Source organism: Aulostomus chinensis, chromosome 4 (genome assembly GCF_037954235.1).
Source record: "Aulostomus chinensis isolate RoL2024-O1b breed Wild chromosome 4, RoL_Achi_v1.0, whole genome shotgun sequence".
In the NCBI taxonomy this organism is placed as follows: Eukaryota; Metazoa; Chordata; class Actinopteri; order Syngnathiformes; family Aulostomidae; genus Aulostomus; species Aulostomus chinensis.
Genome location: NC_141323.1, coordinates 30,109,715 through 30,135,051, shown reverse-complemented (window position 1 = coordinate 30,135,051; position 25,337 = coordinate 30,109,715). Strand labels below are relative to the sequence as shown.

General features: G+C 41.1%; 8 non-coding genes and 1 pseudogene across 8 annotated transcripts; 8 read left to right on the top strand and 1 right to left on the bottom strand.

Moving 5' to 3' along the window:
- The first annotated feature begins 5,347 nt into the window (after positions 1-5,347).
- LOC147266098 (5S ribosomal RNA) lies at positions 5,348-5,466 on the top strand. Its single transcript, XR_015114247.1, has one exon. It is a non-coding gene; the product is annotated as a 5S ribosomal RNA (ribosomal RNA).
- A 310-nt stretch (positions 5,467-5,776) lies between these two features.
- On the top strand, positions 5,777-5,895 carry LOC147266097 (5S ribosomal RNA). The gene has a single exon (XR_015114006.1). It is a non-coding gene; the product is annotated as a 5S ribosomal RNA (ribosomal RNA).
- A 309-nt stretch (positions 5,896-6,204) lies between these two features.
- LOC147266096 (5S ribosomal RNA) lies at positions 6,205-6,323 on the top strand. The gene has a single exon (XR_015114522.1). It is a non-coding gene; the product is annotated as a 5S ribosomal RNA (ribosomal RNA).
- A 6,975-nt stretch (positions 6,324-13,298) lies between these two features.
- Positions 13,299-13,417, top strand: LOC147266095 (5S ribosomal RNA). The gene has a single exon (XR_015114236.1). It is a non-coding gene; the product is annotated as a 5S ribosomal RNA (ribosomal RNA).
- Positions 13,418-13,727: 310 nt separating this feature from the next.
- On the top strand, positions 13,728-13,846 carry LOC147266094 (5S ribosomal RNA). Its single transcript, XR_015114005.1, has one exon. It is a non-coding gene; the product is annotated as a 5S ribosomal RNA (ribosomal RNA).
- A 309-nt stretch (positions 13,847-14,155) lies between these two features.
- On the top strand, positions 14,156-14,274 carry LOC147266093 (5S ribosomal RNA). Its single transcript, XR_015114521.1, has one exon. It is a non-coding gene; the product is annotated as a 5S ribosomal RNA (ribosomal RNA).
- Positions 14,275-21,254: 6,980 nt separating this feature from the next.
- On the top strand, positions 21,255-21,373 carry LOC147266092 (5S ribosomal RNA; annotated as a pseudogene).
- Positions 21,374-21,683: 310 nt separating this feature from the next.
- Positions 21,684-21,802, top strand: LOC147266091 (5S ribosomal RNA). The gene has a single exon (XR_015113577.1). It is a non-coding gene; the product is annotated as a 5S ribosomal RNA (ribosomal RNA).
- Positions 21,803-23,077: 1,275 nt separating this feature from the next.
- trnaf-gaa (transfer RNA phenylalanine (anticodon GAA)) lies at positions 23,078-23,150 on the bottom strand. Its single transcript has one exon. It is a non-coding gene; the product is annotated as a tRNA-Phe (tRNA).
- Between the last annotated feature and the right edge of the window lie 2,187 nt (positions 23,151-25,337).

The window sequence follows — 25,337 nt, the reverse complement described above, 5'->3', positions numbered from 1 at the left end:
GTGAGGTGTGTTGGAACAAAATTGATGAATGTAATTGTAATTATAGTGATGAGGATATTGTGGTGGAATCTGGATCTGAGGAGCTGTACAGTGAGATGGAAGGTTTAAGTGAGGGAGGAACGGAGGATGAGGAGGAAGATGACGAGGTGGGTAGTGGCGCCGCCAAGCAGGCTGCCGGTGAGGGTTACGCCCCTCAGAGAACCCAGAGCCCTCCTAAAGTGGTGCAGAGCCCAGGCACAAGGCTTGGTTCAAGTCTGAATGACATGAGCACTGACTCAGGCCCACAGCAGAGAGGAAAGGATGGAGGAGGAAACGGGTCCGAAAAGGAGCCGGAGCCTTCTCAACTCCTGGAATCAATGGAGGTAGGGGACACCCCAGGAGAATTGCAGCCGGCGGCAGCCACATCCACCAGGGTACCTGCCTTAAATGTGCCCTCCACCTTCCCTCCTCAGAGTAGATCAAACAGTGACTCGGAAATGGACTTTGCCACAATAAAAAATATTCGGAAAAAGCACACCTCAATAAAAGATGCTGCGATGAAGAAAAAACAGAAGAAAGAAGGAGGGAGAGGTAAAAAATCTTGAGGGAAAATTGGCTGTTTAAAGGTTTTTTTGGTCTGACCATGTTTCTGCTGCACTCCCTTAATGTCAATGGACTCCGCACTTATGGCAGGATGACCGCCATTTTACTTAAAAGCAAGTGTGACATTCTCTGCTTACAGGAGACAAGGTGGGAAGGGGATAGCGTGGCGGCAGCAAGCAAAATGTGGGAAGGAGATGTCTTTTTTAGCAACGGCACAAGTAAATCTTGTGGCGTAGCTATTTTAGTAAAAAAGACTATAAGTACCAATAGCAAGTTAATATATCATGACAAGAAAGGTAGAATACTTATTATAGATGTTTGCATAAACAATAGAACATACAGAATTGTTAACATATATGCCAGTAACTGTGAAAAGGAAAGGAAAATGTTTCTAAATAGTATAAGCAGATGGATAGATCATAGAACCATAATAATAGGAGATTTCAATATCGCATTAACTAAGGATGATATATCAATTAACAATGTATACAAGAATGACACAAGCAGAACTGAGCTATATAATTTAATGAATATTCACAATTTGACAGATGTATGGAGAATTCACAACCCATTCAAGAAAGAGTACTCCAGAAGACAGGTTGTGCAGGGAAAAATGAAACAAGCCAGAATAGATTTATGTCTAGCGGCCCCTGAAGCAACAAAACAGATCAATAAAATACAATATAATTATAACGCATGGAGTGATCACGCAACAATTGAGTGTTACTTGGGTGCTGCAGGAGGTTTCGGGGGGGAGGTACCTGGTGCCTCAACTCCAGCCTCCTGGCAGATTCAACTTACGTTAAAAAAATCACAAAACTGCTTGATTATGCAAAAATTGAAATGAAAATAGAAAATAATTTTATAGAAAAGTGGGAAATTCTAAAGCAAAGAATTAAAAGAAGTAGTATAAATTATAGTAAAGAGAAAAAGTGGAGAGAGGAGCTGGAAGAAAATCGACTAAGAAAATTAATCAATCATGAAATAGCATTATTTGATAAAGAACCTAACAGAAACACAGAAAACTATGAATTATATAAAGCAAAACTAGGAAACATAGAAAAAATAAAATGCAGAGGTGCAATGATAAGAAGCAGAGTTAAAAATTTAGTAGAAGGAGAAAAATGCACCGCATATTTTTTGGGGCTCAAAAAGCAAAAACAAAACAAAACTATAATAGAAAAAATCAACGATATAACTGGAAAAGAATATGACGATCAAGAAAATATACTAAGAGTAACTACAGAGTTTTATAAAGAATTATTTGATAATGGATATAGCAATAGCGAAGAGGTAGACAAGTTGTTATCAAATATCCAAACTAGTATTTCAGTGGAGGATAAGGAATGGTCTGATGCACAAATTACTATTAATGAGATAAAGACGGCAATAGATAGCTTAAATAAAAACAAAAGTCCAGGGGTAGATGGTTTAACAGCAGAATTTTATATTTGTTTCAAAGAGCAGATAGCTCCCCTGTTGCTGTCATTGTACCACTCAATGGAACGGGAACAGAGAACATCCAATACATTCACTGCAGGAATAATTTCACTTATCTACAAAAATAAAGGTTCAAAACAGGATATAACAAACTATAGACCAATAAGTTTACTCAATACAGATTACAAGATACTGACCAAAACACTGGCAAACAGGCTTAAACTTACAATAGGAACCATTATTGGTAATACACAGGCATACGGCATACCAGATAGAGACATCATAGATACGATCCTTACAATAAAGGATACCGTCAGGACAATGGCAGCACAGGGGGGGTATCTGCTCGGAATTGATTTGGAGAAAGCATTCGACAGAGTAGAACATCTTTTCTTATATAAAACTTTAAAAAGATTTGGATACGGTGAAGGCTTTATTAGATGGATTAAATTATTATACGATAACGCATACAGTCAAATAAAGATAAATGGACAACTAACAGAAAAGATCAAATTAAAAAGATCGGTAAGGCAAGGATGCCCGCTTTCAGCTCTTTTATACAGTATTGTTGCTGAGCCACTAGCTTTAAGTATAATGAATGATAAGAATATTATAGGTATAAAAACATATAGAGACAAAGTCGTTAAAATAGCACAATTTGCGGATGATATCAAAATAATGTTTAAAAATGAAGAAAATTTAAATTATATTATAAAACATCTAGAAAGATATGAAAAAGCATCAGGAGCTAAGGTTAACAGAAATAAGTCAGAAATGATGGAATTCGGTAAAAATAGTTTAAAAAATAATTGGGGTTTTAGCACTAAAGAATACAGGAAAATACTGGGTGTATACATTGGTAAAAATGAAGGGGAAGCCAGGGACTTAGGGTGGAGAGAACTTGTAAAAAAGGTAGAAAATACACTTAATTTATGGAGAAGTAGGGGTTTAAGCCTGAGAGGAAAGGTAATTGTCATCAATGCCTTAATACTGTCAAAAATTAATCATGTTTTGGGGGCCTGTGAGCTACCGCAGTGGGCACTAAATTCGCTCAATGAAGCGATCTCCTCCTTCCTTTGGAGGGGAAAGGGAAATTCGATCGCTCATCGGGTGATAATTGCTAATAAAAGGGAGGGGGGATTAGGACTAATTGACATCAGTGCAAAAAAAGATGCACTCAGGGCCAAATTAGTTAGAAATTTTCTCGATTCGAACAGGCAGTACCCCTGGGAGGACACAATGGCGGGCTACCTGGCTGAGTACGGGGAGGGGGAGAAACTCCCTCTTTATCACCTCCTTCCTGGGAAAAGCCATGGCTCGCTACCGATGTTCTACCAGGAGGTGCTAGAGGCATGGGGCAAATTCCTGCCCCACCTCAGGCCTAAGTGCAGTCAGAAAAGTCATGTGCTGCAGTTACCTTTTCTCGAAAGCACCTTTTTCACACACAATGGTAGGACACTTAAATGCAGGGCACTTCAGCAACATAATATAACAAGGGTCGGTCAAGTGGTGGGGGAAAGGGGTCTGTTCAGTCTCAGGAAAGTCACAACCCAACTCAAAAAAACAGGGACACCGTGCAGAAAGGATTACCTAAATGGACTAGGTAACAAAATCAACAGAAACATAACCTCACTGTGGAGAAACTTAATCATCACGGACAAATCGAGAGCAGACCCCGAACTCCCACCGCTTGAGCTTGTCACACAGTACACAGGGAAAGAGCTGTCACAGGTGAAAACAAAGGACTGGTACACCATAGGGATTAACTCAATTAAACGCACTCCAAAAGCAGAAAAACACTGGGCACAATTATTCAAGGGAATACCGATAGGAAAAATCTGGCAAAACCTTAACATACCTTACATGGACAGCAATACTTTCAAGCTAGAATTCAATATCAGACACAGGAGAATTTTCACAGGAATCAAATTACACCAGATTAATAAGGAAAACTACAGTAGGACATGCCAAATCTGCAATAAAGAACCGGAAGACCAGGAGCATCTATTCATCAACTGCAAGGAATCGGATAAATTCAGGAATTTCATAAGGATGCTACTGCAAGAGCACTGCAATTTCAGTTTGACAGATGAAACACTATGGACATGGACTTTTCTCTTTGGTACAACACTGAAACAAAAGGATCAGAACAGGACTCTCATAAATACCATACTCACTTTTGCAAAAAAATCAATATGGACAACTAGAAACTACGCTCTCTATGAAAAGAAGAAAATAAACATATTTGGGGTTTTTTACACAACACTCTTGACGCACCTACAAATCTTACATGACATGGACAAGGATATTTTTGAAAACACTTTCTGCAGGAAAAACACATTTTTCAACATAGCAAATGGCAAAATTGAAATAAACAAGATTGACAATGGTATGTTTTCTCTTCAAATTCCCAGCTAAGTAGTCTCTTTTTTTTTTATAAAGCAAAGTATTTTTCAAATTTAATAAAGGGGTGAGCAAATTGGGTGGTTTATGTTTTTGGTGTGTTTAACATTTCATTTTGATAAAATTTCATTTAAAAAAAAAAAAAAAAAATTTGTGTGTGTGACACTTCACGACAGGAATTTGTTCTTTTTAGTCCCATGAGTTTTTTTTTGTCTCTCTTTAATTTTTATTTATTTTTTTTTGGAATGACCTGCATTGCTCCAGTGGCTGTAGGCACATAGTGTTGGTTTATTTGTCTAAATTTAACTTAATTAAAAAAAAAAAAAAAAAAAAACTCTGATGGTGTTTTCATCAAGTTCGAGGTGTATCAAGGGTGGGGGTTTTTTTTTGGTAAGATTTCTTTCCTGAAGGAATTTATTTTTTATGTTATTGTTAAATTTTGTCATGTAAATAAGAATGTACAGTTGGTAAAAATGTATGATGTATTTTTGATAATAAAAGACAAAAAAAAAAAAAACACGCCCGATCTCGTCTGATCTCGGAAGCTAAGCAGGGTTGGGCCTGGTTAGTACTTGGATGGGAGACCGCCTGGGAATACCAGGTGCTGTAAGCTTTTTTATTTCTTTGTGAGGAAAGGGCAGCTTTGAGTGTTTGGGGACCAGCATGAGCGAGCTTCCCTCACACACCTTTTCTTGAAGCGCCCTCCACAGCTTTGGAATGGAATGTCATGCAGTGGTTAATTTGAAGTAGACAGATGGCAGATGCAGTACTTTTCTCTTGATGACATCAACATTCTTTTCTTTTATTGACAGGACACCGATTTGGCGTGTGAAAAGACCCTGAGGCTTTTGCGCTTCACTTTTTTTCTGAGGTTGTAAAGTGAGTGAAATGGATATAGAGCCCATGTGTGTGAGAGTCAAGGGCTTACGGCCATACCACTCTGAACACGCCCGATCTCGTCTGATCTCGGAAGCTAAGCAGGGTCGGGCCTGGTTAGTACTTGGATGGGAGACCGCCTGGGAATACCAGGTGCTGTAAGCTTTTTTGTTTCATTGTGAGGAAAGGGCAGCTTTGAGTGTTTGGGGTCCAGCATGAGCGAACTTCCCTCACACACCTTTTCTTGAAGCGCCCTCCACAGCTTTCGAATGGAATGTCATGCAGTGTGTAATTTGAAGTAGACAGATTGCAGATGCAGTACTTTTCTCTAGATGACATCAACATTCTTTTCGTTGTATTGACAGGACAACTATTTGGTGTGTAAAAAGGCCGTGAGGCTGTTGCACATCACATTTTTTTTGAGGTTGTAAAGTGAGTGAAATGGATATAGAGCCCATGTGTGTGAGAGTCAAGGGCTTACGGCCATACCACTCTGAACACGCCCGATCTCGTCTGATCTCGGAAGCTTAGCAGGGTCGGGCCTGGTTAGTACTTGGATGGAAGACCGCCTGGGAATACCAGGTGCTGTAAGCTTTTTTGTTTCATTGTGAGGAAAGGGCCGCTTTGAGACTTTGGGGACCAGCATGAGCGAGCTTCCCTCACACACCTTTTCTTGAAGGGCCCTCTGCAGCTTTGGAATGGAATTTCATGCAGTGGTTAATTTGAAGAAGACAGATGGCAGATGCAGTACTTTTCTCTCGATGACATCAACATTCTTTTCTTTTATTGACAGGACACCGATTTGGCGTGTGAAAAGACCCTGAGGCTGTTGCGCATCACTTTTTTTCTGAGGTTGTAAATTGTGTGAAATGGATATAGAGCCCATGTGTGTCAGAGTCAAAGGCTTATGGCCATACTACTCTGAACACGCCCGATCTCGTCTGATCTCGGAAGCTAAGCAGGGTCGGGCCTGGTTAGTACTTGGATGGAAGACTGCCTGGGAATACCAGGTGCTGTAAGCTTTTTTGTTTCATTGTGAGGAAAGGGCCGCTTTGAGACTTTGGGGACCAGCATGAGCGAGCTTCCCTCACACACCTTTTCTTGAAGGGCCCTCTGCAGCTTTGGAATGGAATTTCATGCAGTGGTTAATTTGAAGAAGACAGATGGCAGATGCAGTACTTTTCTCTCGATGACATCAACATTCTTTTCTTTTATTGACAGGACACCGATTTGGCGTGTGAAAAGACCCTGAGGCTGTTGCGCATCACTTTTTTTCTGAGGTTGTAAAGTGTGTGAAATGGATATAGAGCCCATGTGTGTGAGAGTCAAGAGCTTACGGCCATACCACTCTGAACACGCATGTGCCAATCAGACGGTACGCTGACAGCACGACACACGGAGGTCGCGGACTCCGCTTTTCCCATTTCTTTCGTTTTTTTCAGCCTTTTTCATTGTTCTTCCTTATTTTCCGTGCATTTTTGGTTCGTTTTTAGAGTGAACATTTTTTCCCCCCGACAGTTTTTATACTGATCGGGGGAGGTCAATTTGAGTTTTTTTTTTCCTAATGGAAAACTTTCGGACGGACCAAATGGATTTGAACTCTGCAAACGGATTTCAGATTACGAGCATGGAAAACGGACTTGACATAAACGCACAAACAGGTGAAGAAAATGAAAAATGGTTGCTTGTTAAAAGAAACAATCAGAAACGAAACATGAAGAAGTCGGAAGGAAAACTGCCGGAGGGAAATGCGAGAGCGGCTTCCGCAGCGACAGCGGGGGAAAGACGGCGAGCAGTGGCTGATTCAGAGGAGATGTGTGGAAGGAGCGCTGGAGCCGGTCCACAGGCAACGAGAGCTGGTGGCCTGAAGAACAGAGCTGAAGACGTGGTTCCGAGAAGACCTGGGCAGCGAGGAGCTACTGGAGAGGCGACGGAGAGTGAGAGAGAATTGGTGGCGGAAAGAGACGCGGCGTCTGGTGGGGAAAGGCAGCTGCAGCAGCGACATGGAGCGGCGAAATCTGCGGGTGGCGACCACAAGTATGACAGAGAACTGACGGTCAGTGTCGAGGTAACTGGGCAGGATGAAGTCCCAGTTCTCGAATTAATGAGATGCATAAGAGCACTGTGTGGAGGTTTAATAGCCTGTAGGGCGACAGGGCCGCAGAAATATGAAATTACCATGTCACACATCAAAGGGAAAGAGAGAATCCTAGATGGTTTCAAAATTGGGGACAACACAGTGCATGTCAAAGATATGTGTAATGATGAACTCATGGTTTCTTTTTTAAGCTTACCAGCTTACATCAGAGATGAGGAAATTTTACAAAAGCTAGAAGGGTGGGGAGTCTCAGCTGCATCAACTATGAGGAGGAGGATGTGGCCGGGTACGCAAATTGCTGATGGGACGCGGTTTCTCAAAGTAAAATTTACAGACAAGGTCCAATCTCTGCCTTATTCAGCACGGTTTGACACAGCAATAGGACCGGAATATTTCAGGGTCATACATGATAGGCAGGCTAGGGTGTGTAGGATGTGCCTCCAGCCGGGGCACATCCTAAGGGACTGTCCTGAGTTCTCCTGCCATAAGTGTGGTGTCCAGGGGCATTATGCAAGGGAGTGCAACAGGAAACCTAATAAGATACAGAAATGTGAGGTGTGTTGGAACAAAATTGATGAATGTAATTGTAATTATAGTGATGAGGATATTGTGGTGGAATCTGGATCTGAGGAGCTGTACAGTGAGATGGAAGGTTTAAGTGAGGGAGGAACGGAGGATGAGGAGGAAGATGACGAGGTGGGTAGTGGCGCCGCCAAGCAGGCTGCTGGTGAGGGTTACGCCCCTCAGAGAACCCAGAGCCCTCCTAAAGTGGTGCAGAGCCCAGGCACAAGGCTTGGTTCAAGTCTGAATGACATGAGCACTGACTCAGGCCCACAGCAGAGAGGAAAGGATGGAGGAGGAAACGGGTCCGAAAAGGAGCCGGAGCCTTCTCAACTCCTGGAATCAATGGAGGTGGGGGATACCCCAAGAGAATTGCAGCCGGCGGCAGCCACATCCACCAGGGTACCTACCTTAAATGTGCCCTCCACCTTCCCTCCTCAGAGTAGATCAAACAGTGACTCGGAAATGGACTTTGCCACAATCAAAAATATTCGGAAAAAGCACACCTCAATAAAAGATGCTGCGATGAAGAAAAAACAGAAGAAAGAAGGTGGGAGAGGTAAAAAATCTTGAGGGAAAATTGGCTGTTTAAAGGTTTTTTTTGGTCTGACCATGTTTCTGCTGCACTCCCTTAATGTCAATGGACTCCGCACTTATGGCAGGATGACCGCCATTTTACTTAAAAGCAAGTGTGACATTCTCTGCTTACAGGAGACAAGGTGGGAAGGGGATAGCGTGGCGGCAGCAAGCAAAATGTGGGAAGGAGATGTCTTTTTTAGCAACGGCACAAGTAAATCTTGTGGCGTAGCTATTTTAGTAAAAAAGACTATAAGTACCAATAGCAAGTTAATATATCATGACAAGAAAGGTAGAATACTTATTATAGATGTTTGCATAAACAATAGAACATACAGAATTGTTAACATATATGCCAGTAACTGTGAAAAGGAAAGGAAAATGTTTCTAAATAGTATAAGCAGATGGATAGATCATAGAACCATAATAATAGGAGATTTCAATATCGCATTAACTAAGGATGATATATCAATTAACAATGTATACAAGAATGACACAAGCAGAACTGAGCTATATAATTTAATGAATATTCACAATTTGACAGATGTATGGAGAATTCACAACCCATTCAAGAAAGAGTACTCCAGAAGACAGGTTGTGCAGGGAAAAATGAAACAAGCCAGAATAGATTTATGTCTAGCGGCCCCTGAAGCAACAAAACAGATCAATAAAATACAATATAATTATAACGCATGGAGTGATCACGCAACAATTGAGTGTTACTTGGGTGCTGCAGGAGGTTTCGGGGGGGAGGTACCTGGTGCCTCAACTCCAGCCTCCTGGCAGATTCAACTTACGTTAAAAAAATCACAAAACTGCTTGATTATGCAAAAATTGAAATGAAAATAGAAAATAATTTTATAGAAAAGTGGGAAATTCTAAAGCAAAGAATTAAAAGAAGTAGTATAAATTATAGTAAAGAGAAAAAGTGGAGAGAGGAGCTGGAAGAAAATCGACTAAGAAAATTAATCAATCATGAAATAGCATTATTTGATAAAGAACCTAACAGAAACACAGAAAACTATGAATTATATAAAGCAAAACTAGGAAACATAGAAAAAATAAAATGCAGAGGTGCAATGATAAGAAGCAGAGTTAAAAATTCAGTAGAAGGAGAAAAATGCACCGCATATTTTTTGGGGCTCGAAAAGCAAAAACAAAACAAAACTATAATAGAAAAAATCAACGATATAACTGGAAAAGAATATGACGATCAAGAAAATATACTAAGAGTAACTACAGAGTTTTATAAAGAATTATTTGATAATGGATATAGCAATAGCGAAGAGGTAGACAAGTTGTTATCAAATATCCAAACTAGTATTTCAGTGGAGGATAAGGAATGGTCTGATGCACAAATTACTATTAATGAGATAAAGACGGCAATAGATAGCTTAAATAAAAACAAAAGTCCAGGGGTAGATGGTTTAACAGCAGAATTTTATATTTGTTTCAAAGAGCAGATAGCTCCCCTGTTGCTGTCATTGTACCACTCAATGGAACGGGAACAGAGAACATCCAATACATTCACTGCAGGAATAATTTCACTTATCTACAAAAATAAAGGTTCAAAACAGGATATAACAAACTATAGACCAATAAGTTTACTCAATACAGATTACAAGATACTGACCAAAACACTGGCAAACAGGCTTAAACTTACAATAGGAACCATTATTGGTAATACACAGGCATACGGCATACCAGATAGAGACATCATAGATACGATCCTTACAATAAAGGATACCGTCAGGACAATGGCAGCACAGGGGGGGTATCTGCTCGGAATTGATTTGGAGAAAGCATTCGACAGAGTAGAACATCTTTTCTTATATAAAACTTTAAAAAGATTTGGATACGGTGAAGGCTTTATTAGATGGATTAAATTATTATATGATAACGCATACAGTCAAATAAAGATAAATGGACAACTAACAGAAAAGATCAAATTAAAAAGATCGGTAAGGCAAGGATGCCCGCTTTCGGCTCTTTTATACAGTATTGTTGCTGAGCCACTAGCTTTAAGTATAATGAATGATAAGAATATTATAGGTATAAAAACTTATAGAGACAAAGTCGTTAAAATAGCACAATTTGCGGATGATATCAATATAATGTTTAAAAATGAAGAAAATTTAAATTATATTATAAAACATCTAGAAAGATATGAAAAAGCATCAGGAGCTAAGGTTAACAGAAATAAGTCAGAAATGATGGAATTCGGTAAAAATAGTTTAAAAAATAATTGGGGTTTTAGCACTAAAGAATACAGGAAAATACTGGGTGTATACATTGGTAAAAATGAAGGGGAAGCCAGGGACTTAGGGTGGAGAGAACTTGTAAAAAAGGTAGAAAATACACTTAATTTATGGAGAAGTAGGGGTTTAAGCCTGAGAGGAAAGGTAATTGTCATCAATGCCTTAATACTGTCAAAAATTAATCATGTTTTGGGGGCCTGTGAGCTACCGCAGTGGGCACTAAATTCGCTCAATGAAGCGATCTCCTCCTTCCTTTGGAGGGGAAAGGGAAATTCGATCGCTCATCGGGTGATAATTGCTAATAAAAGGGAGGGGGGATTAGGACTAATTGACATCAGTGCAAAAAAAGATGCACTCAGGGCCAAATTAGTTAGAAATTTTCTCGATTCGAACAGGCAGTACCCCTGGGAGGACACAATGGCGGGCTACCTGGCTGAGTACGGGGAGGGGGAGAAACTCCCTCTTTATCACCTCCTTCCTGGGAAAAGCCATGGCTCGCTACCGATGTTCTACCAGGAGGTGCTAGAGGCATGGGGCAAATTCCTGCCCCACCTCAGGCCTAAGTGCAGTCAGAAAAGTCATGTGCTGCAGTTACCTTTTCTCGAAAGCACCTTTTTCACACACAATGGTAGGACACTTAAATGCAGGGCACTTCAGCAACATAATATAACAAGGGTCGGTCAAGTGGTGGGGGAAAGGGGTCTGTTCAGTCTCAGGAAAGTCACAACCCAACTCAAAAAAACAGGGACACCGTGCAGAAAGGATTACCTAAATGGACTAGGTAACAAAATCAACAGAAACATAACCTCACTGTGGAGAAACTTAATCATCACGGACAAATCGAGAGCAGACCCCGAACTCCCACCGCTTGAGCTTGTCACACAGTACACAGGGAAAGAGCTGTCACAGGTGAAAACAAAGGACTGGTACACCATAGGGATTAACTCAATTAAACGCACTCCAAAAGCAGAAAAACACTGGGCACAATTATTCAAGGGAATACCGATAGGAAAAATCTGGCAAAACCTTAACATACCTTACATGGACAGCAATACTTTCAAGCTAGAATTCAATATCAGACACAGGAGAATTTTCACAGGAATCAAATTACACCAGATTAATAAGGAAAACTACAGTAGGACATGCCAAATCTGCAATAAAGAACCGGAAGACCAGGAGCATCTATTCATCAACTGCAAGGAATCGGATAAATTCAGGAATTTCATAAGGATGCTACTGCAAGAGCACTGCAATTTCAGTTTGACAGATGAAACACTATGGACATGGACTTTTCTCTTTGGTACAACACTGAAACAAAAGGATCAGAACAGGACTCTCATAAATACCATACTCACTTTTGCAAAAAAATCAATATGGACAACTAGAAACTACGCTCTCTATGAAAAGAAGAAAATAAACATATTTGGGGTTTTTTACACAACACTCTTGACGCACCTACAAATCTTACATGACATGGACAAGGATATTTTTGAAAACACTTTCTGCAGGAAAAACACATTTTTCAACATAGCAAATGGCAAAATTGAAATAAACAAGATTGACAATGGTATGTTTTCTCTTCAAATTCCCAGCTAAGTAGTCTCTTTTTTTTTTATAAAGCAAAGTATTTTTCAAATTTAATAAAGGGGTGAGCAAATTGGGTGGTTTATGTTTTTGGTGTGTTTAACATTTCATTTTGATAAAATTTCATTTAAAAAAAAAAAAAAAAAATTTGTGTGTGTGACACTTCACGACAGGAATTTGTTCTTTTTAGTCCCATGAGTTTTTTTTTGTCTCTCTTTAATTTTTATTTATTTTTTTTTGGAATGACCTGCATTGCTCCAGTGGCTGTAGGCACATAGTGTTGGTTTATTTGTCTAAATTTAACTTAATTAAAAAAAAAAAAAAAAAAAAAACTCTGATGGTGTTTTCATCAAGTTCGAGGTGTATCAAGGGTGGGGGTTTTTTTTTGGTAAGATTTCTTTCCTGAAGGAATTTATTTTTTATGTTATTGTTAAATTTTGTCATGTAAATAAGAATGTACAGTTGGTAAAAATGTATGATGTATTTTTGATAATAAAAGACAAAAAAAAAAAAAACACGCCCGATCTCGTCTGATCTCGGAAGCTAAGCAGGGTTGGGCCTGGTTAGTACTTGGATGGGAGACCGCCTGGGAATACCAGGTGCTGTAAGCTTTTTTATTTCTTTGTGAGGAAAGGGCAGCTTTGAGTGTTTGGGGACCAGCATGAGCGAGCTTCCCTCACACACCTTTTCTTGAAGCGCCCTCCACAGCTTTGGAATGGAATGTCATGCAGTGGTTAATTTGAAGTAGACAGATGGCAGATGCAGTACTTTTCTCTTGATGACATCAACATTCTTTTCTTTTATTGACAGGACACCGATTTGGCGTGTGAAAAGACCCTGAGGCTTTTGCGCTTCACTTTTTTTCTGAGGTTGTAAAGTGAGTGAAATGGATATAGAGCCCATGTGTGTGAGAGTCAAGGGCTTACGGCCATACCACTCTGAACACGCCCGATCTCGTCTGATCTCGGAAGCTAAGCAGGGTCGGGCCTGGTTAGTACTTGGATGGGAGACCGCCTGGGAATACCAGGTGCTGTAAGCTTTTTTGTTTCATTGTGAGGAAAGGGCAGCTTTGAGTGTTTGGGGTCCAGCATGAGCGAACTTCCCTCACACACCTTTTCTTGAAGCGCCCTCCACAGCTTTCGAATGGAATGTCATGCAGTGTGTAATTTGAAGTAGACAGATTGCAGATGCAGTACTTTTCTCTAGATGACATCAACATTCTTTTCGTTGTATTGACAGGACAACTATTTGGTGTGTAAAAAGGCCGTGAGGCTGTTGCACATCACATTTTTTTTGAGGTTGTAAAGTGAGTGAAATGGATATAGAGCCCATGTGTGTGAGAGTCAAGGGCTTACGGCCATACCACTCTGAACACGCCCGATCTCGTCTGATCTCGGAAGCTTAGCAGGGTCGGGCCTGGTTAGTACTTGGATGGAAGACCGCCTGGGAATACCAGGTGCTGTAAGCTTTTTTGTTTCATTGTGAGGAAAGGGCCGCTTTGAGACTTTGGGGACCAGCATGAGCGAGCTTCCCTCACACACCTTTTCTTGAAGGGCCCTCTGCAGCTTTGGAATGGAATTTCATGCAGTGGTTAATTTGAAGAAGACAGATGGCAGATGCAGTACTTTTCTCTCGATGACATCAACATTCTTTTCTTTTATTGACAGGACACCGATTTGGCGTGTGAAAAGACCCTGAGGCTGTTGCGCATCACTTTTTTTCTGAGGTTGTAAATTGTGTGAAATGGATATAGAGCCCATGTGTGTCAGAGTCAAAGGCTTATGGCCATACTACTCTGAACACGCCCGATCTCGTCTGATCTCGGAAGCTAAGCAGGGTCGGGCCTGGTTAGTACTTGGATGGAAGACTGCCTGGGAATACCAGGTGCTGTAAGCTTTTTTGTTTCATTGTGAGGAAAGGGCCGCTTTGAGACTTTGGGGACCAGCATGAGCGAGCTTCCCTCACACACCTTTTCTTGAAGGGCCCTCTGCAGCTTTGGAATGGAATTTCATGCAGTGGTTAATTTGAAGAAGACAGATGGCAGATGCAGTACTTTTCTCTCGATGACATCAACATTCTTTTCTTTTATTGACAGGACACCGATTTGGCGTGTGAAAAGACCCTGAGGCTGTTGCGCATCACTTTTTTTCTGAGGTTGTAAAGTGTGTGAAATGGATATAGAGCCCATGTGTGTGAGAGTCAAGAGCTTACGGCCATACCACTCTGAACACGCATGTGCCAATCAGACGGTACGCTGACAGCACGACACACGGAGGTCGCGGACTCCGCTTTTCCCATTTCTTTCGTTTTTTTCAGCCTTTTTCATTGTTCTTCCTTATTTTCCGTGCATTTTTGGTTCGTTTTTAGAGTGAACATTTTTTCCCCCCGACAGTTTTTATACTGATCGGGGGAGGTCAATTTGAGTTTTTTTTTTCCTAATGGAAAACTTTCGGACGGACCAAATGGATTTGAACTCTGCAAACGGATTTCAGATTACGAGCATGGAAAACGGACTTGACATAAACGCACAAACAGGTGAAGAAAATGAAAAATGGTTGCTTGTTAAAAGAAACAATCAGAAACGAAACATGAAGAAGTCGGAAGGAAAACTGCCGGAGGGAAATGCGAGAGCGGCTTCCGCAGCGACAGCGGGGGAAAGACGGCGAGCAGTGGCTGATTCAGAGGAGATGTGTGGAAGGAGCGCTGGAGCCGGTCCACAGGCAACGAGAGCTGGTGGCCTGAAGAACAGAGCTGAAGACGTGGTTCCGAGAAGACCTGGGCAGCGAGGAGCTACTGGAGAGGCGACGGAGAGTGAGAGAGAATTGGTGGCGGAAAGAGACGCGGCGTCTGGTGGGGAAAGGCAGCTGCAGCAGCGACATGGAGCGGCGAAATCTGCGGGTGGCGACCACAAGTATGACAGAGAACTGACGGTCAGTGTCGAGGTAACTGGGCAGGATGAAGTCCCAGTTCTCGAATTAATGAGATGCATAAGAGCACTGTGTGGAGGTTTAATAGCCTGTAGGGCGACAGGGCCGCAGAAATATGAAATTACCATGTCACACATCAAAGGGAAAGAGAGAATCCTAGATGGTTTCAAAATTGGGGACAACACAGTGCATGTCAAAGATATGTGTAATGATGAACTCATGGTTTCTTTTTTAAGCTTACCAGCTTACATCAGAGATGAGGAAATTTTACAAAAGCTAGAAGGGTGGGGAGTCTCAGCTGCATCAACTATGAGGAGGAGGATGTGGCCGGGTACGCAAATTGCTGATGGGACGCGGTTTCTCAAAGTAAAATTTACAGACAAGGTCCAATCTCTGCCTTATTCAGCACGGTTTGACACAGCAATAGGACCGGAATATTTCAGGGTCATACATGATAGGCAGGCTAGGGTGTGTAGGATGTGCCTCCAGCCGGGGCACATCCTAAGGGACTGTCCTGAGTTCTCCTGCCATAAGTGTGGTGTCCAGGGGCATTATGCAAGGGAGTGCAACAGGAAACCTAATAAGATACAGAAATGTGAGGTGTGTTGGAACAAAATTGATGAATGTAATTGTAATTATAGTGATGAGGATATTGTGGTGGAATCTGGATCTGAGGAGCTGTACAGTGAGATGGAAGGTTTAAGTGAGGGAGGAACGGAGGATGAGGAGGAAGATGACGAGGTGGGTAGTGGCGCCGCCAAGCAGGCTGCTGGTGAGGGTTACGCCCCTCAGAGAACCCAGAGCCCTCCTAAAGTGGTGCAGAGCCCAGGCACAAGGCTTGGTTCAAGTCTGAATGACATGAGCACTGACTCAGGCCCACAGCAGAGAGGAAAGGATGGAGGAGGAAACGGGTCCGAAAAGGAGCCGGAGCCTTCTCAACTCCTGGAATCAATGGAGGTGGGGGATACCCCAAGAGAATTGCAGCCGGCGGCAGCCACATCCACCAGGGTACCTACCTTAAATGTGCCCTCCACCTTCCCTCCTCAGAGTAGATCAAACAGTGACTCGGAAATGGACTTTGCCACAATCAAAAATATTCGGAAAAAGCACACCTCAATAAAAGATGCTGCGATGAAGAAAAAACAGAAGAAAGAAGGTGGGAGAGGTAAAAAATCTTGAGGGAAAATTGGCTGTTTAAAGGTTTTTTTTGGTCTGACCATGTTTCTGCTGCACTCCCTTAATGTCAATGGACTCCGCACTTATGGCAGGATGACCGCCATTTTACTTAAAAGCAAGTGTGACATTCTCTGCTTACAGGAGACAAGGTGGGAAGGGGATAGCGTGGCGGCAGCAAGCAAAATGTGGGAAGGAGATGTCTTTTTTAGCAACGGCACAAGTAAATCTTGTGGCGTAGCTATTTTAGTAAAAAAGACTATAAGTACCAATAGCAAGTTAATATATCATGACAAGAAAGGTAGAATACTTATTATAGATGTTTGCATAAACAATAGAACATACAGAATTGTTAACATATATGCCAGTAACTGTGAAAAGGAAAGGAAAATGTTTCTAAATAGTATAAGCAGATGGATAGATCATAGAACCATAATAATAGGAGATTTCAATATCGCATTAACTAAGGATGATATATCAATTAACAATGTATACAAGAATGACACAAGCAGAACTGAGCTATATAATTTAATGAATATTCACAATTTGACAGATGTATGGAGAATTCACAACCCATTCAAGAAAGAGTACTCCAGAAGACAGGTTGTGCAGGGAAAAATGAAACAAGCCAGAATAGATTTATGTCTAGCGGCCCCTGAAGCAACAAAACAGATCAATAAAATACAATATAATTATAACGCATGGAGTGATCACGCAACAATTGAGTGTTACTTGGGTGCTGCAGGAGGTTTCGGGGGGGAGGTACCTGGTGCCTCAACTCCAGCCTCCTGGCAGATTCAACTTACGTTAAAAAAATCACAAAACTGCTTGATTATGCAAAAATTGAAATGAAAATAGAAAATAATTTTATAGAAAAGTGGGAAATTCTAAAGCAAAGAATTAAAAGAAGTAGTATAAATTATAGTAAAGAGAAAAAGTGGAGAGAGGAGCTGGAAGAAAATCGACTAAGAAAATTAATCAATCATGAAATAGCATTATTTGATAAAGAACCTAACAGAAACACAGAAAACTATGAATTATATAAAGCAAAACTAGGAAACATAGAAAAAATAAAATGCAGAGGTGCAATGATAAGAAGCAGAGTTAAAAATTCAGTAGAAGGAGAAAAATGCACCGCATATTTTTTGGGGCTCGAAAAGCAAAAACAAAACAAAACTATAATAGAAAAAATCAACGATATAACTGGAAAAGAATATGACGATCAAGAAAATATACTAAGAGTAACTACAGAGTTTTATAAAGAATTATTTGATAATGGATATAGCAATAGCGAAGAGGTAGACAAGTTGTTATCAAATATCCAAACTAGTATTTCAGTGGAGGATAAGGAATGGTCTGATGCACAAATTACTATTAATGAGATAAAGACGGCAATAGATAGCTTAAATAAAAACAAAAGTCCAGGGGTAGATGGTTTAACAGCAGAATTTTATATTTGTTTCAAAGAGCAGATAGCTCCCCTGTTGCTGTCATTGTACCACTCAATGGAACGGGAACAGAGAACATCCAATACATTCACTGCAGGAATAATTTCACTTATCTACAAAAATAAAGGTTCAAAACAGGATATAACAAACTATAGACCAATAAGTTTACTCAATACAGATTACAAGATACTGACCAAAACACTGGCAAACAGGCTTAAACTTACAATAGGAACCATTATTGGTAATACACAGGCATACGGCATACCAGATAGAGACATCATAGATACGATCCTTACAATAAAGGATACCGTCAGGACAATGGCAGCACAGGGGGGGTATCTGCTCGGAATTGATTTGGAGAAAGCATTCGACAGAGTAGAACATCTTTTCTTATATAAAACTTTAAAAAGATTTGGATACGGTGAAGGCTTTATTAGATGGATTAAATTATTATATGATAACGCATACAGTCAAATAAAGATAAATGGACAACTAACAGAAAAGATCAAATTAAAAAGATCGGTAAGGCAAGGATGCCCGCTTTCGGCTCTTTTATACAGTATTGTTGCTGAGCCACTAGCTTTAAGTATAATGAATGATAAGAATATTATAGGTATAAAAACTTATAGAGACAAAGTCGTTAAAATAGCACAATTTGCGGATGATATCAATATAATGTTTAAAAATGAAGAAAATTTAAATTATATTATAAAACATCTAGAAAGATATGAAAAAGCATCAGGAGCTAAGGTTAACAGAAATAAGTCAGAAATGATGGAATTCGGTAAAAATAGTTTAAAAAATAATTGGGGTTTTAGCACTAAAGAATACAGGAAAATACTGGGTGTATACATTGGTAAAAATGAAGGGGAAGCCAGGGACTTAGGGTGGAGAGAACTTGTAAAAAAGGTAGAAAATACACTTAATTTATGGAGAAGTAGGGGTTTAAGCCTGAGAGGAAAGGTAATTGTCATCAATGCCTTAATACTGTCAAAAATTAATCATGTTTTGGGGGCCTGTGAGCTACCGCAGTGGGCACTAAATTCGCTCAATGAAGCGATCTCCTCCTTCCTTTGGAGGGGAAAGGGAAATTCGATCGCTCATCGGGTGATAATTGCTAATAAAAGGGAGGGGGGATTAGGACTAATTGACATCAGTGCAAAAAAAGATGCACTCAGGGCCAAATTAGTTAGAAATTTTCTCGATTCGAACAGGCAGTACCCCTGGGAGGACACAATGGCGGGCTACCTGGCTGAGTACGGGGAGGGGGAGAAACTCCCTCTTTATCACCTCCTTCCTGGGAAAAGCCATGGCTCGCTACCGATGTTCTACCAGGAGGTGCTAGAGGCATGGGGCAAATTCCTGCCCCACCTCAGGCCTAAGTGCAGTCAGAAAAGTCATGTGCTGCAGTTACCTTTTCTCGAAAGCACCTTTTTCACACACAATGGTAGGACACTTAAATGCAGGGCACTTCAGCAACATAATATAACAAGGGTCGGTCAAGTGGTGGGGGAAAGGGGTCTGTTCAGTCTCAGGAAAGTCACAACCCAACTCAAAAAAACAGGGACACCGTGCAGAAAGGATTACCTAAATGGACTAGGTAACAAAATCAACAGAAACATAACCTCACTGTGGAGAAACTTAATCATCACGGACAAATCGAGAGCAGACCCCGAACTCCCACCGCTTGAGCTTGTCACACAGTACACAGGGAAAGAGCTGTCACAGGTGAAAACAAAGGACTGGTACACCATAGGGATTAACTCAATTAAACGCACTCCAAAAGCAGAAAAACACTGGGCACAATTATTCAAGGGAATACCGATAGGAAAAATCTGGCAAAACCTTAACATACCTTACATGGACAGCAATACTTTCAAGCTAGAATTCAATATCAGACACAGGAGAATTTTCACAGGAATCAAATTACACCAGATTAATAAGGAAAACTACAGTAGGACATGCCAAATCTGCAATAAAGAACCGGAAGACCAGGAGCATCTATTCATCAACTGCAAGGAATCGGATAAATTCAGGAATTTCATAAGGATGCTACTGCAAGAGCACTGCAATTTCAGTTTGACAGATGAAACACTATGGACATGGACTCTTCTCTTTGGTACAACACTGAAACAAAAGGATCAGAACAGGACTCTCATAAATACCATACTCACTTTTGTAAAAAAATCAATATGGACAACTAGAAACTACGCTCTCTATGAAAAGAAGAAAATAAACATATTTGGGGTTTTTTACACAACACTCTTGACGCACCTACAAATCTTACATGACATGGACAAGGATATTTTTGAAAACACTTTCTGCAGGAAAAACACATTTTTCAAATTAGCAAATGGCAAAATTGAAATAAACAAGATTGACAATGGTATGTTTTCTCTTCAAATTCCCAGCTAAGTAGTCTCTTTTTTTTTATAAAGCAAAGTATTTTTCAAATTTAATAAAGGGGTGAGCAAATTGGGTGGTTTATGTTTTTGGTGTGTTTAACATTTCATTTTGATAAAATTTCATTAAAAAAAAAAATTTGTGTGTGTGACACTTCACGACAGGAATTTGTTCTTTTTAGTCCCATGAGTTTTTTTTGTCTCTCTTTAATTTTTATTTATTTTTTTTGGAATGACCTGCATTGCTCCAGTGGCTGTAGGCACATAGTGTTGGTTTATTTGTCTAAATTTAACTTAATTTTAAAAAAAAAACAAAAAACAAAAAAAAAACAAAAAAAACTCTGATGGTGTTTTCATCAAGTTCGAGGTGTATCAAGGGTGGGGGTTTTTTTTGGTAAGATTTCTTTCCTGAAGGAATTTATTTTTTATGTAATTGTTAAATTTTGTCATGTAAATAAGAATGTACAGTTGGTAAAAATGTATGATGTATTTTTGATAATAAAAGACAAAAAAAAAAAAAACACGCCCGATCTCGTCTGATCTCGGAAGCTAAGCAGGGTCGGGCCTGGTTAGTACTTGGATGGGAGACCGCCTGGGAATACCAGGTGCTGTAAGCTTTTTTGTTTCATTGTGAGGAAAGGGCAGCTTTGAGTGTTTGGGGACCAGCATGAGCGAGCTTCCCTCACACACCTTTTCTTGAAGCGCCCTCCACAGCTTTGGAATGGAATGTCATGCAGTGGTTAATTTGAAGAAGACAGATGGCAGATGCAGTACTTTTCTCTAGATGACATCAACATTCTTTTCTTTTATTGACAGGACACCTATTTGGCGTGTGAAAAGACCCTGAGGCTTTTGCGCTTCACTTTTTTTCTGAGGTTGTAAAGTGAGTGAAATGGATATAGAGCCCATGTGTGTAAGAGTCAAGGGCTTACGGCCATACCACTCTGAACACGCCCGATCTCGTCTGATCGCGGAAGCTAAGCAGGGTCGGTCCTGGTTAGTACTTGGATGGAAGATTGCCTGGGAATACCAGGTGCTGTAAGCTTTTTTGTTTCATTGTGAGGAAAGGGCAGCTTTGAGTGTTTGGGGACCAGCATGAGCGAGCTTCCCTCACACACCTTTTCTTGAAGCGCCCTCCACAGCTTTCGAATGGAATGTCATGCAGTGTGTAATTTTAAGTAGACAGATTGCAGATGCAGTACTTTTCTCGAGATGACATCAACATTCTTTTCTTTGTATTGACAGGACAACTATTTGGTGTGTAAAAAGGCCGTGAGGCTGTTGCACATCACATTTTTTTTGAGGTTGTAAAGTGAGTGAAATGGATATAGAGCCCATGTGTCTGAGAGTCAAGGGCTTACGGCCATACCACTCTGAACACGCCCGATCTCGTCTGATCTCGGAAGCTTAGCAGGGTCGGGCCTGGTTAGTACTTGGATGGAAGACCACCTGGGAATACCAGGTGCTGTAAGCTTTTTTGTTTCATTGTGAGGAAAGGGCCGCTTTGAGTCTTTGGGGACCAGCATGAGCGAGCTTCCCTCACACACCTTTTCTTGAAGCGCCCTCTGCAGCTTTGGAATGGAATTTCATGCAGTGGTTAATTTGAAGTAGACAGATGGCAGATGCAGTACTTTTCTCTCGATGACATCAACTTTCTTTTCTTTTATTGACAGGACACCTATTTAATTTGAAGTAGAAAGATGGCAGATGCAGTGTACTGGGCTTCTCTCTACTCCTCTCTCTCCTCCTATATGTGTCATACATTAATTATACTCATAGGTATTACTAACTTGTCTCCTTATCTGGAGCCTTTTTGGCTCCTCTCATTCCAGATCTGGGTGCTGCTGGAGGAGGCTGCAGAGCTGAAGAGGCTCAAGCTGCCACCCGTAGCTCCACCTACTCACATCACCGTCTTTCCATCAGTCTCTCTCTCTCTTTATCTCTGTCCCTCTCTTTCCTTCTACATATCCGTCTTCCTCCATTATCTGTTTTGTTCCTGTTCTCTTTCCCCCCAATCGGTCAAAGCAGAAGGCCGTCCCCATTGAGCCTGGATCTGCTCGATGTTCCTGCCTGTTAAAAGGAAGGTTTTTGTCGCCGCTTTTGCAGGATGTGCTTGCTGATGGAGAATTGTTGGGTGTAGATTCATTGAAGCAGTTTGGTACTGGACCTGCTCTACCTGTAAAGTGTCATGAGATAAGTTTTGTTGTGATTTGGTGCAATATAAATAAAATTAACTTGACCAGTGTCATTTGTGGTCTTTCGTTAATTGCATGCCACATGAAATTATTATTAGTCACTTTTATCTCACATTTGACCTGCAGCTACAGTCTCACAGTGGCAAGACGAGAACACTTCTACTTCTGATGATAACAGTTTGTTCAACAATGAACTTCATCCAGTACCATGTTGTTAAACACTGGAACACCAGCATAGCACCTGAACAGGGACTTTAACCCTGGACCCTCAGATTAAAAGTCTGATGCTCTACCGTCTGAGCTACTCAGGCTCTTCCTTCAGCATTTAGACAGGAAAAGAAACACCTGTGAAGGTCAAACTGCTGCTTTCTTGACTTGTTCAATCCTCCATGTTCAAGTCCACCATGCTTTTGATTGGTTCTGATTCTCTGTGGCAAAATCCAACAAGAGGCTCCAAAAATGTCTTGAATGTCATAAGAATGCACAGGACAAGATGTTCGTTTCCTTCATGTCTGCAGTTCCTCCACTGGAAAGTAAAGTCAATGCTGTTCCTCTGCTGAAACCTGGGATCGGACCAGGGACCTTTAGATCTTCAGTCTAACGCTCTCCCAACTGAGCTATTTCAGCTCTGAGGGAGGGCCCTGCTTCTCTCATTTTATAATCTCTTCCACTCTCACTAGAACTTAGAGAGGATTTGAGCTTCTGAAGTCATGACACATTGAACAGTTCTACAGGACCATTTTTGATGAATGTCTGAATCAAACAAGCCTCTTTTGTTTGTCTTCTTCCCAGTTGCCTCAACATTGTGTGAGCCAATAATTCCACATCTGTACCAGACACACCTCTGGTTGGTGGGTTTTATGGATCTTTCTGTTCTAACAGTGTCTTTTATCTTAAATATGCCACTTTCACATGAAAACATCAATAACAGGACAATATCAAAACTATTATTGCTGCTGTTGCTGTTGTTGGTTGTGTGTCTGTCTTCCATCCCCCTGTCCCCCTGTCTTTCTCTCTGCTTGTCTTTCACCCTCATCTTGTTCCCATCTTTTTGTCATTCTCTCCCTCATTTCTCTCTGTCTTTTGTCTTTTCTTCTCTATATTTGTCTTCTGCTGCTCCAGGATCAGCTCCTATCACACAGTGGTCCAGAACCATTATGAAGCCTGATCATGAATGTGAGCAAAGCTCTTAGAACAGGCCTGCTGCCACCACAACTAAGATCCTGCAGGTCACTAGAAACTCCAGTGTCCAGCTGACAAGTGGACTTTCCTCTGATCTGTGGTGGTGCTGAGTTTAGCAAACATCTCCAACAAGAAGATGAAGGAGGCCATCAACTCCTCCAAGCTCAACATCTATACTGGCTTTACTGGGAGATCAGGAGGTCAAAGCAGATCTTCACCCTCCACCTCAGATGGTTTCTACTCACAGAGATGAGGGACCAGTTCAAACCAGCTACCTGGAGCTCCCTTAAGCCATTGTCCCCATCAGCTAACATCTGGATCTGGACCTGCACCGGTGCTGATTTGTGTCTTGAGTCCCCAGAGTTTGTTGAACCAGAGAAGCTTCAACTGGTGACGGTCGTACAACCAAGTGTGAAGGTGAGCCTGCATTGTCTGATCTGGAGCTAACAGGGGAATTAGCAAGTGCTCTGACTGTTCTAGAGTTGCTGCTGAGTTGAATTTGAATTTATTTGTTGAAATGTTCCAGTTTCTATGAGGTCAGGGAAGATTGGTGTGGATCTAAAGGTCCCTGGTTGGATCCCAGGACATTGTTTTGGCTCATTTGAACATTTTCAAACCCTCGTTGCTCAGATTTTACATGAATTTGATCATGACTTTTGGACAAATGTCTTGTTTATTAATTAAATAATCACTTCAGTTATGAATTTAGTGAGTCACCCAGACTTGGTCAATAACAAAAATAAGTCTGGTTATTATTCAGTTTCCAGTCAGTAGGGACACACGCACACACACACACACACACACACACACACAGCCTGTCTTTGGTATAAAATGGTCTGTCACGTTCACGTTGGAAGATTTCTCTGACTCAATTGTGAATAAAGAGATTCTTCATCTGACACCTGAGTCTTGATCCACTGATTCCTCTGATCCACCTCTTTCTGCTCCAACAAGGCTGACATGGATCAGGTGGGTCCATGTCATCCAATCAGTAGGTTTCTCTTCTCAATTAATTTTCTTCATCCCAGTTTAGATTGATTCTTCTCAGCCTCATGAAGGAGCATCTGATCAGGTGTTTGACTGCTTGTTGGTTGTAATTCCATAGATTTTAATCTCAGATGTTATAGAATTAATAAGAACATCTTAAAGACCTTTGTCCAACACTTGAAACTCACCTGTCTGTGGAGGCCCAACTGGCCTTTGGTCGTGAGGTGGTGGATGCATGTGAATGAAATGAGGCTCGTGTTGCTGTGAGGAGCCACTAGAGGGAGACACCTGTCGTTCCTCCCAGCTGACAATGAGGCTTCACAGCTGCATTTGAAGCTGTCCTTTATGAGTCACAACTGTCTTGAGCTCAGGAGCCAAACTCACCGAAAAAATATGCAAGTGGCTTTGGACAAAAGCGTCTGCTCAATGAAATTGTAGGATTGTAGAATTCTATAAATGTATAATATAATTGTAGAAATGCTCTCTCTCACCACTCCCCAAAGTCTGTGCCAGGGTCTCTGGCCAGTGGTCAATGGCTCCTATCACCTGCCCAGGATGGATCCAGCTTGCTTGTCTTTGTAATTCTGCACTTATTAGAGACCTGGAAACAAAGGAATGCGGAAAAAGAGAAAATAGGACCTCACA